The sequence below is a fragment of the Chaetodon trifascialis genome, chromosome 15, assembly GCF_039877785.1.
Source record: "Chaetodon trifascialis isolate fChaTrf1 chromosome 15, fChaTrf1.hap1, whole genome shotgun sequence".
Lineage (NCBI taxonomy): Eukaryota > Metazoa > Chordata > Actinopteri > Chaetodontiformes > Chaetodontidae > Chaetodon > Chaetodon trifascialis.
In genome coordinates this window covers 19,802,713-19,811,988 of record NC_092070.1, presented here as the reverse complement: position 1 = coordinate 19,811,988, position 9,276 = coordinate 19,802,713, and the positions used below count along the sequence as shown (strand labels likewise).

At 41.4% G+C, this 9,276-nt stretch overlaps 1 protein-coding gene across 1 annotated transcript in view; it reads right to left on the bottom strand.

Annotated features, from left to right (window-relative positions):
- Positions 1–9,276, bottom strand: part of elfn1a (extracellular leucine-rich repeat and fibronectin type III domain containing 1a) — a 70,334-nt gene that overhangs the window by 6,937 nt on the left and 54,121 nt on the right. The window lies entirely within an intron of this gene.

Genomic DNA, 9,276 nt, shown 5'->3' with positions numbered 1-9,276 from the left:
AGCAATTAATTGTGCAAGGGTCAAGGTACCGCTGCTGACGAGGAAATTAAAAAAATATCACGCCTGCTGCTGCACAGGTATGCAGTCGAGGTTGAAAGACTGCAGTCACCAATCATAATGTGCCTTATGAAACAGTCTGTTGGATTGATTTTAACATGCACCTGGAGGATGTTTATGCCCAATTGTGAGTTGAATGATGTCTGCGTATAAAACTGAATTTGTTGACTGTTATGACGGTCATTAAATCTGGCTGATGCAAGATCAGTGCATTCTAATGAGTGAAACCTTCATCATTTACATAAAGTACATACAATCTTCTTTTTTTTCACAGTTAGGAAGATGTAGACACTATCTTTCCCTATTTCAAATATTTCCTCTGTTCAATGTCATTTCCACCATATTTACATATCTAGTATAGTCAACAGCAATGATGGCAGTGTTGAACCATTCATTTTTAAATTCTGAAGTAGATTATTAAGTAGTTATACAAAGACTGCTGCGAGGCAGCCTCAGAAATATTTAAGATTAGTACTAACCTGACCTTGCAATGACTGCTAATTTGTAATTAACAGGAATAATAATCAGGATGTGCTGGGAGTGAACATACAGCAGAAACATCAGCCCAGAGGTCTTGATATGTGTAGGAATATATTCTCTTTTAATTCACCAGTTCTGCCTCTGACGCAGGGCGACATGGGCTGCCCTGTTGGAGGGACACAGGGGGTGAGGAGGTGCTTTTGTGTGTTAGAGGACATGGCTATCCACAACAGGGATAATCACTGGTAGAATAGAATAAATGTGACAGTTCATGGCAGAGAGAATATACTTCAAGTTGAAACCCCACCTGCCATGGTGACCTTAAATACCGTTCCTGCTGTCATTTGACCTTTTTTGGAGTTTATTTTATCACATTACAGCCGTATGAGTGTTGTGGTTTTCGTCATCATACATCACAGTGTAGGGATACAAACATTTGTACTGAAACACAATTTGTCCTCTTTCTTTGACCCTAAATAGGAGGGGCGTCGACTGGGGACCAGGGTCTGCAAGTCAGTGTCCTGTTACATTGATATGTGACTGATTTGTTTGGCCAAATACCTTTTGAGGGAAACGTAATTGCTGGCCACAGCATGCTCTGTGGAAACTTTTTTTTTTTTTTTTTTTTTTTACAATGAAGGAAGTGCGGCACAGATTGTGGGGAGACGGGCGGGGTGGACGGACGTTGACACCGGAGTACTGAGGTGGTATTTTTCAGTTGTATACTTTCAACATCTAGCTTTCAATCCATGCTGATTCTTTCAGTATTTAGCCAAGACCACAGTCTCTCCCTAACTTTCTGTGCTTCAAGTGCCTAAACACAACCTTGAAAACATTTATCAATCTTAAGTTTCTATTTGCAGATATTTGTTGCAGATTAGTACTATATAAATATAATTTCTAGGAGGAATGGCTGCTTTCAATAAACATCGACTTTGGACGATTCGGCAAAACCACAGATTATGTTTTTACATTCATTGGCAACATTTTAAAAATACTAGGGAAAAGTTGTGGTTATGGCAAGTATTAACTATAGTTCATTCATGCTGAGGTAAGGCCAGTGAAACTCATGCAGTAGAGGGGACACTATTTCCTGGATTGTAACTAAATCTAAATCCTTAGGTTCTGAATTTATATGCGTCTAGGGATGCTGAGTTTAAAGGTCAGTGTGTGTTTTGAGTATACCCTGTTGACCCACTTGGGGTTCAATCCCACAATCTTCTTGCAGTGAGGCGACACTGCTAACCCCTGAGCCACTGTACCATCCAATAACACAATCCCTTATTGCTTAGTGCTTACTAGCACACTGACAAAAACCTCCAGTACATAAGAAATGCAATACCCTTAAGAGAATAACAATAACAGAATAATTCTACATCATGGGGGAACAAAGCATTTCAGCTCTGAATCATCTCCAGCTGTAAACACTCCTCTGTATGCTGATTGACTGATAGACTGGAACATTGTACTAGTTTGTACACATTGGTGGTGTAATCTGAGGTTTTGTATGTTTCACATAGATTTGAGTTGGCCCAGAGGGTGAGATTATATGTGAATCCACAGTTCATAGCTTAGCTTGTTTATGCTTTCCATATATTTACTGTAAATGGGGAGGCTGGTATGTCTTCATTGCCAATTCACTATTTCTGCTTTCCCATTCCACCTCTTTGCTGAATGTAGTAAATGAATGCACAGTGCAGCCAGCTGTTTTACTATGTGCTGCATGCAAAAGCCACTTTCAATAGATATTTTCTTCCGTGGCAGTCAGCATGAAGATTTTACTGGCAAAATGAGTGTGAATGAGTTCAATAACTGAGGGCAGAGTCTGTCACTGAATTTCAGTCTTGTGCAAATGCAGCATTCTGCAAGGTTATGTCCATACACGCTTCAAGAGACAGCGTTTTAAAACTGAAATGAAGGGCGATTTCGGTGCATAGAAGGTGTTTTTAATTGCAATTCTCCCAGGTTCACGCAGCACAAGTAAATTATCTGCAATTGGGCTGAGATGATCAATTAAAAGCACTGGCCAGCTATTCGAGTGCAGATGAAGTGGAGAAGTAAATGCTGTGATGGAGGACGCTGCAACAGAATGCCAAAGGCCGCTGTTACAAAACCGCCGTCTCTGACGACAAAAGAGCAGCGGCTGAGGAGCATCGAAGAAAGGAACACTCTCAAAGCCCCTGGGAGGAAAGAGGCTCCAAATCAAATGTTCCATGAAATGAATATGAAAAATAAAGCTCTGCAGAATATCTGGCAAAGCAAAGGATCTCTCAAAGAAAAACGTTGTCTTGTTATTACTCCCCAGTCTCTGACCTTTATCGCAAATACCGCGTGGCAGAGACTGAGCTCATCTGACCTGACCTCCGCTTGCTCACAGTGTGACACTGGTGTGAGATGCTTTAGCGGCTAAATGGAAGTTTAAGTTAAAGCTGAGAAGTCTCCTCTCATTTAGAATGCATTGGCTGTGTTTTGTTTCTCCACAGTGAGTCACTCTAGTGAGCCTCCAACTGATTCACTGCCTCACCACTGAAACCATGCATAAATTACAGCCAAGCTACTTCCTCTTGTTGGAGTACACACAAATACACAAGCAATACACAAGCATGCTCACACTGATAGGTGATACTGTAGCCTCTGCATGACAAAAGGCAGATTTTGCATTCAAACGCTGTATCTTAACTCTTGCACTTGTGTCCCAGTGAATCCGCGACATATGCCAACAAAAACAATGCCTGCAGTGTCGAGTTGTTAGGGGATAAACAAAGCAACCAACTACACTAAAATTAATTTTTAGTGCTTTGTTTTCATGCAAATCACATCACACTGTTTATTCAGATCTCTAAATGAGCCTAAAGCATCCAGCAGTGTATGTTTCCTTATGAGAGCTTTGGTCTATTTGCCACCACAGACCCACTTTCCATAATGGCAGCAATCTGTATGGTCCAGTACGAGCCCTGAGTGCAGCAGGCCAGAACACCCAAGGCATCAGAGCTGAGTATATTCCCCTATCAGACACAGGCAGCCATTCCACAGTCTCTTTTCCATTTAGGCTTTATGTGCTGGGTAATGAAGGCTTTTCTTTTTCTTTTCCTCTTCTGTGGATAACCTATTGAAACCCTGCTGCTGAAGAACAATTCAAACACAACCTTGTAAATTTCTGTTCCGGTTGCTCAGGGCCTCCTCATACTCATCATCGGTTCTTTCTTATGAAAAAGGGCTGCAGGACGACGCAAAGGCAGCTGTAAATGTGGAGGAATGGAGGTCTACCTTTTATAGAGCGATTTTTTTTTAAATGCAGCGACTGAATTTGAGCAAAGATTTCGCCTTCTTTCGAGTCACCCAGTGAAAAATCCACACAAGGTTTAATGCTGATATGGCCTTAAAGGGGAGGGTTGAAGTCTGTGTTGTGGTGTGACTGGTTGGATAGCAACTTAAGGGAATCTTTCAGCTGCTGTGTCTGGCTGCACTCGAGTTGTCAAAGGTATGAAGATGAAACAACAGGCGTATTGAGGTATTTAGTATTGTTTTTTTTGTACTGGTTTTGTGTCAAAGTTTAAAATTCTGACATCGTGACCATCGGCATGGAGTCTTTAAATGTGAAGCAGAACGGTTATCCTCTCTCACGCAGAGCCTCAGGAGGGTGGCTGCGCCCGCCACAAGGCGAGGTGCTTCAAAGCAAAAACTTTGACAGAAGCTGCAGAATGCCTCATTGGGAAAAAAGATCATGTAACTACGGCGCGTCCCTCCCCACAAACAATCGTGCATTGTGTGCAAACCCACCAGGCTGCACCTCACCTCCCTCCCTGGCTATCTCTGCCTCTCAGTCCCCTTCTGTTTGCCACAGTGTCTGTCCAAACAATTTCACCGTGCATACTAAATGAATATTCTTCTGTTCTATCTCCAAATGTCTACAAAAGCGTGATATCAAAGGATCTGTTTTACAGTTTGAGGCCCTGCTTTTTCTTGTTCCTCCCTGAGCTTCCTATCTGGTGCTTTGTGACGGTGAAGGTGCCTCAATCTCTGAGGACCCTCCTCATCCATACCAATGACTGCCCTTTATTTGATGTCATTGAAAATGCATGCACTTCTTGCTGGGAAGAAAGAAAAAAAAAAAAAAAGGAAAGATGGGAAACCAGAAGTGGAGAATCAATTGAGTTGAAATGGAACTACTTCTCTTGGGGAAGGAAAACATTGTGCTCATTGAGGTACCGAATTGCTTTGGAGAGAGGAAGAACGAGGGCACATATGCTTGGGTTATATCAGAGGATATTAAACTCATACATTAATTACTCAGGGAATATTGCCTGGAAAAGAATTGATGGTCCTGTCTTCACTGAATACTCTTCGCTAAGAGTTCAGCACTTTTTTATGGCTTCAGTGATATACTTGTCGGACTTAATGCGTCTTTTTTGGACAGCAGATGGTTTTTAGTTAGTGTAAGCTAACTTCTCTTATAAGTGAGGTGTATTGTGCCGCCTCGATGCACTGAATTCATTTGTTTTCCAGACAAAGCCTTTTATTCCCACATGACAATTGGAGTTGCTTCCTCATATAAACGGAGCCAGAGGAAGCTTTCAGCACGGTATTTATCTCAATATGACCTCCTGAGGCAGAAATAAAGTGATAAATGTAGTGATAAGAGGCTGTATGTGGAGTTACATAATATAGGGGATTTGAGAACACTTTAAAACTCAGATTTCCTTGAATTTCCTTTATCTGACAGTGTTGTTACTTGACCAAAGATGTTTTTATAATGGATGTATTGTGTTAACAGTTTGTAGGTGTGTTTATAGCAACATGTTCTCTCTCTCGGCTCAACGCACAGGCCATACGCTTCAAACTGTAATGCTCTAGTGTCAGTTTTACATATGCAGAAGTAAGTGTCAAGCAATAAATAATAAATTTCATCATCTGGTTAGACTTTCAAAATAAAGCTGCCTGAGAACGCTAATAAACACGTGGTTAACGTTGTGAGAGAGTCACAGTTTGGTTAGAACTACTTAATTAGCTTGAGCAAAAGATTATGGTTTGCGTTAAAATGAGTAAATTAATTATGTCCTTTATTTAAATACATTAAGTTACTTAACAAATCGAAATATGTGGCATTGTGCTGTGCATCTGGGTTTCCCTTTTTTGATGGTGTTGTTTTGGTGCCGATCCACATGTCCTGGAAGATTTCATGTAATTAGCTGTATGGGATTTATGAATCCTATTTTCCCATGTTTTTGTGTGGAAATAAGTGGTGGGGAAAGCAGTTGGTCCAGTATTGAGCGAGAGCGCAGCAGCCACGAAACAGGCTTTGCACACCGTCAATTTAGGTCCACAAAAAGTGCTTGTTTTTGTCACTGACAAGCTAAAATTGTTATTCTAAGTGTCTGACAACATTATGGAAAGGATCCCTACAGAGATACTTTTTTGTGAAAGACTCAGATCCTTTTGTTTAACCAGACACATCCACTCTCGCCCAATCCACCAGACTCAATTTACAGAAACAGTAATTTTATCATTGTAAAACACACTCCACTCAAGCTTGACAGAAACCAAATAAAACTCTCCAAACCGCCTTGGTTCATCCTTACATTGTTCCAACAATCACCACCAACACACTATAGAGTGTAGAGCTGGAATACTTTCACATCCAACTCAAGAATTATTTTCACGGTGATGGGAGAGATTTAAATATGTTGAACTTTGACAGGCTTTTGTAGACATCAATAAAGGACTAATAACATCTTCCTGCAGCCAATTAGCACCGGTACCTGCTAATTAGTTGCAAATTAGCATTGAGATAATAAGTATTGCTGAAGTGTGGGTTGATCTCAATTAATGGTGACGATGCATTAGTGCTAAATGTCAAATAACACATCCTCTTTGGGAAATTAAGGCCTTGAGTGCAAAGGTTGGGCAGATACAAATATGCACAGGCACCCTGAATTTGAAACTGCCTCATGGTCTATTGAAAAGTTACATTCAGCCAGCTTACTACTTGGTATTCCACGCAGGTGTCATACTTTGTAAAACTTTAAATGACTTACTGCCCTGCCATCTCTTGTAAATTCCCAATATCTCACTCTATTGTTCTTCAGTGTATCAAGAGTCCTTCAGCAGGCTCATGACCTAGTACAATTCAAGCTTAGACGAGAGTAAAAAATCTCATTACAAACTAAAAGCTCCACTTTGGGTGACACCTCTTATAAAGATGATAAGCCATGGAGAATGGCGTGGAATCACACTGCATTGATAGAAACAGATGCATCAGTGAAACCCTGCAGGAGAATTAAAGCAGCCTGCAGCTAGCAGAGAACCAGCAATCTGAAACGTGCATCCTCCTCAGCCCTCCACGGTGCTTTCTCGATCATTGATGCTGTGATGTCTGTAGTGGACTGTATTCTATAACAAAACCATAAGAGTGCAGCTCCACAGGATGCATACTGAACGGGGAAAACTGTGAACTGGGCTACAGAGAGCATTTATCAAAGGGACAGGAGCAAAGTAGAGTTTAATTTAATTCTGTACGTTGGAGAGTAAGACACAACTTGGAATAACACCTGAAGGTTTAAATGCAATTTTCCAGGCCATCAACTGACCATCAACTCGGCACGTTACTTTGGCCTCCGGGCCAAAGCATCTGGCAGCAATGTCTCTTACCTGCTGACTCATGACACGTCCAACTTAAGTGGGAGCTACTGTGTAGCCCTGAGGGTGACAGAAAGTTGTGTGAAACTCACTATTCAGGCGGATTTAGCAGAATTGCTGAGTGTCAACATCTTTATATTTATTAATATCTTATATTTAGAAAACTGATAAAACTTTACATATGCTGACAAAATCTGTGATAAGACAGCCTTCCTTATCTCGGTCAATTACCTCGCCATTCTCAGCCAAGGTTTCCCCACCAATTAACCTTCAGGAAGTGACGGGAGCTAATTCAATTATGGCCTACTGCAGGACCATGCTTCTGACTGACAGGTGAGCCCGCCTCAGAGTTCTGATTGACAAGCTGCGAACAGCAGAGCTGTGCTCACTGTTTATATCTGTCTGACCTCAGAGACTATCTGACACATTTAGGAAGAGGACATTATCACTTTGAGATTATCTCCACAAAGAGGGCTGTGAGACGAGATTAACTCAATTCATCTATATCTTGAAGAGTCAGCTTGGTTTTCAGGGTATTTTACAATTTCATCTTCTTACTCAGATTTACTCTAAATCAGTCAAAGCGCCGACAAAATGGTTTTTAACCGTTTATTTCAGCAATATGCATTTTAGTTTGGCAGTGTGGCTCTGACGCTCTGTCTGTATGCTCACAATACCCCTGAGTGGATGTTTTGTGGATCCCCCAATCCACATGAGGATAGCCTGTCGGTGTCACTTATGTATGAAGGTGTAGTACCAGCAGGGGGCGATAATTATGGGCGCGAAGGTCAAGCGCAGTACATCCCCAGTTCCAGAAAAACTGGGACACTATGGAAGACCCAGATAAAAACAAAAGCAGTCTTTTGTTGTACAAAGTGTTCCTAAACCCATGTTGTAATATTCTTTATCCAATCATGTGTTCACAAAGCGGTGAACCTCGCTCCATTACCAATGAACCTGTTTACCTGTCGAATGAAACAGGTGTTTTTGGAGCAACTTTCCCAGTCTTTTGTTTCTCCTTTTCCAACTTGTTTGAAACGTGTTGCTGCATCAAATTCAGAATAAATAGATATTTATAAAAATCAATGAAGGTGATGAGGTGAAACATTAATGTATTGCATTTGCAAATGATCACAAGTGGGGCTGCCTAAAGTCTGCATTGGGAGGACGCCTGGGTGGATGGATGGGTGGACTGGGATTTGTCTCCAGCGTCAAACCAAAAGTCAACATTGATTATTTTAAAGAAGTAATTATTTGAATCCCAAACCAGGATCTTTTCCTAAACCAAACCAAGTAGTTTTGGTGCCTCAGCAAGCTTAAATGTGAAAGTCTAAACTGATGCTGCGTATTTATTATTGCTAACTTGAACATGTCCTTTTGATGCCTAGGCGAGGCAAAATGTGACACAGCGGGCCGGTGGGTCTATTACATGCTTTGGCGTGATGCTGAGTTGAATTTTTGATAGTAGGCAGCAGCAGCAGAGCAGCGAGGATGCAGAGCTCAGCGTTGTTGTATTCAGAATGTGCCAAATGTTAATGTGGACAGCCCATTGTGAGAGATACTGCAGGTTGTGCACGTGGAATGGAGGATGTAGGAGATGTGTAATTATAAAATGAGTTCCTGAGTGCCTGCCTGAGCCAACGTGAGGCTCCATCTCACTAATGACTTTCCAGGGGCGAACTGTGCCTTTTCTTTCAATATGCCTCTGCACGCTGTCCAAATGTGTGCAGCACCATATCTTTCATTTATTCACAGGCATTTTTGCAGTTTTTGAGTCACATCTGCACACAGAAATGAACAATTTCAGGAAGCAGTTCAATGTGTCGTAGATGCCAGGTTTCAATAATGTTTTGATACGACAGCAGCTCACCTGAACTCTGTCGTTCTCCCTCTGTATCTGTAATCCTGTATGGGCATGTTAAACAGAGTACTGGGAGACTGAGGTTGCAGATGCCTTATTGTCCACCCATAGGACTAAATTATTTCAAGCTTTCCTCAGAAATGTACCACATTTAACGCTATGAGATTATGTAGCAGCCTCTGTAAGTAAAAAAAGTGACTTTGTGAATATATTTCAGCATTATACTGGCCATTAATCTTTGA